This window comes from Protobothrops mucrosquamatus, unplaced genomic scaffold (assembly GCF_001527695.2).
Source record: "Protobothrops mucrosquamatus isolate PMUCROS unplaced genomic scaffold, P.Mucros_1.0 scaffold394, whole genome shotgun sequence".
In the NCBI taxonomy this organism is placed as follows: Eukaryota; Metazoa; Chordata; class Lepidosauria; order Squamata; family Viperidae; genus Protobothrops; species Protobothrops mucrosquamatus.
Window position 1 is genome coordinate 785209 of NW_015386725.1, and position 3532 is coordinate 788740.

Consider the following 3532-nt stretch of genomic DNA (forward strand, 5'->3'; position numbering starts at 1 on the left):
TACAGTAATAAAAAAAAACTGTGCAACTGTATCCTTGCAGAGGTTAATCACCCTCTAGTGGCAAAAAGGCATAATGCATTTTACTACCTTTCCCCAATATTCAAATTCAACAAGATACAGGCAATTAAGTTGTGTATTTAAAATTTGCTTTTAATTCCTTCTAGTTTCTAGGCATCTAATTAACAGTATTAGAAGATATATGCTGTGTGTGAACCTGGATTGTTTCAGAAGAAAGTGTGAGCTTAAGAGTTCAAGAGATCATTACTTACTTAAGCCATCTAATGACCTGGTCCAATCACTAATTATATAGGCTACTGTTAGAAATCTATTAATTTGTCTATGCCCTTTTTCTCAAACAGTTTTTTTTTGAGGAGTAAGTACCTTTAAAAAATCTGATCTCCATTATTGTAACAGAAAGTGGTTAATTTAATTTCTCAGCAGAGAAACAGTCTGAAAAAAATAGCCCACTTCTATAAATCTGACAGCTTCAAACCAAAAAGACAGATTAAAGCTGAGAACAAGTGTAGATAGTAATAACAAAATCCCTTATTGTTTTAGGGATGATTAATTGGAGGCACATCTCCATTATTTTCCAGGGGCTTTATCCACATTTTCTAAAAAGTTAAGCAAAACCATTTCAATGCTACATATTCTGCAAATTATTATTTTTTCCTGAAGGCAGAAACATTTTCATTTTCTGAAAGACAAATTCATTCTGGCATATTTCTATTAAGCTCACAGAACTAATTATATATCTAAAGCATTGATAAGGTCAGTAAAGCCCATTTTACATTACTTATAAACGTATTTATAAATTAGGATAAAATATGAGTTTAATTCACAGTACAGATTTATAAAAGGCTCCACATAAGATTAATGTTCATATTCAGCAACTTCTGAAGAAGAGGGTCTCTTCTGAAGAAGTAAGTGAGGTCATCTAAAATAAGGTTGCATCAGCATTGAAATCTTGAGACAAAATAAATAATTGGTGGAATCCAGTTTGGGAGAGTCTTGGGTAAAAATATGAATTATTATCCATGGGATATGGTTATGTAATCCAATTCCAAATGGTGTGATATATTAGAAGGTTTAAAAATTAATACAAATTTGGATTTTAGTTTTAAAAAAATGACTTTTATAAATATGTGTTTATATTTTTTTAATTAGCTGGTCTGGACACTGATATATAGTCATGGGAAGAGGCAACAAACAAAATTGTAAATGAATAGTTTTTCCCCATTGTTGAGCTGAAGTGCTTACCACCAATCCTTAAGTTAGCCAAAAACTATACCAGCATGAAATTTGCTTTCTGTCGTCAATCCCTATTCTATTTGTATTGTTCCAGTTCCAGTCATCTGAGTTCCCTCCAGGTTAATGGATGACAAAAACTAACAGATTTTTGTACACTTGGTACATGCCCTTGGATAGATTTGTTGAATAAGAGAAAAATTACTAGACAACCTATGCCCTGTTGGGTCATAATTTCAGACGTATTTCCTTACCTAAACAGAGAACAGAATGAACAAGGGTGGGCCAAAACAATGGGAGAAGGAACAACTTCTGACTTCCTGCTAGCTTCCCTATTGAGTTTCTGGCAGGAAGCATTGGAAATCTCCCTCTCTCCCTTCCTCTTATCTTTTCCAACAGGCAGGTAAGTGGCTGCTACCGAGTGCGGGAATGAGGGATTGTGAGACTGACTGGGAAACAGTCATGGAGTATGAAATATGATCACGTAATCACAGCAGCAGCCACCAGTAGCACTGAAGCAGCCACAACTTCTCCAAATGTCAATGCCTTGGGAGCCATGGGTCCCAGATTTTGAAAACATTCCATTTGAGGTATGTTGGTTCAAAACCTGTTGCCCTATGATGCATCCCTTCATCCAGCTAAAGATCATACTAACAAGAATTTTAGTAGTATACAGTAGTATATATTACTTTAACAGCTGCTAAGAATAAGCTAAGCATGATCTCTTTCAAGGATTGGGGACCTCTCATTAAGGGTTTGTGGAGATTTGGTTAGGGTCTTTTTAGGTTCATGTAAAATGCCATAATCAATCACACTGGTATTCTAATCTATTCAAATAATACTGGCATTCATGCAAGGCTAAGTTGTACTGGCCTCTATCACATGATAGTTCAGATGTAGAAAGATACTGTTCTTTTTCCTGGAAGACTGTATGAGATTAAACTTTAACTATGCCATTTAACTGTTTTTGTTGAAAATGATATCTGCCTCAGCTACTTATCAGAAATGACTTATTTTTATTTTTCTGTTGAAGCTCTGTCATATGGAAAAGTTTACAATTGGTTGACAAATGTACATTATGAATTTGCTTTTTGTGTACCATTATAGGTAGTCCTCCGTTTATGACAATTGAGCCCTAAATTTATATTGCTAAGTGAGACATTTGTTAAATGAGTTTTGCCCCATTTTAAGATCTTTCTTACCACAGTTGTTAAGTCAATCACTGCAGTGGTTAAGTTAATAACATGGTTGAATGAATCTGGCTTTCCCATTGACTTTGCTTGTCAGGTCTCAAAAGGTGATCATGTGTCTTTGGGACGCAATGGTCATAGAGTCAGTTGCCAAATGTCTGAATTTTGATCACTTAACTATGGGGATGCTGCAGTTATAAATGTGAAAAATGTTTTTTTTTAGCCAATGGATGCTAAAACTTCATATATTAAATGGATTTTAAGATTAGATTTTAAGAATGGATTTTAATGTCTATTATTTTGTTGCTTCTTGAAAAATTAGAGTTTTCACTATACTATTCCCTAGAGCTGAATAATGTTTAATTTTAATTGTTCATGTTTGTTTTGGTTTAGTGGATTTAATGATTTCAATGAATTTACTTATTACATAGAACATGTAAGCCATGTAACTTAATTGAAAAGCAGAAAATCTGATCATGGGCCTGAGCTGGGACAGTAGTCACACATCAGATATGATCTTTTTGTCAGAGCAATGGCAGCATTTGATCTGGTGGGGGATTTAACTTCATCCCCATTACGGTCCCCTCGGAGACCAGATCCATTCAAGTAGTCCGTCCTTGAGACTGATGAACCCAAATGGGTTCCAGAGAGAACTGGGGGATATCCCAGGGGTTTTGCTATATGATGGCCCTGCCAAAGCCTTGGTAACTACCGGGAAGCAAAATGTGGCTGGGGCTTTGGACGGATTTGTGCCTCTATGGCCTTTCTTGACCCATCACTCCCAATACTCCCTGTATTAAGCACAACTTAAATTGTGCTTGGTAACTGGTAATTACTGGTGATCTTTTAATACAAACCTCATATGATTCCTGTACCTTTTCTCAAGTAGGATCTTAGCTGTTACAACATGTCCCAATTACAACTTGCACACATTTTTCAAAGGTAGCTCTACAATAAGCACACTGCAGTGTTCAATGAAATAGTGAGAGAGAGAGAAGGAAGGAAAGAAAGAATGAAGGAAGAAAGCTATACTTCTCAATACCTCTCAGTATCATTCTAGCCTCATAAACTATTTTTAGCTCTTCTTTGTTCCA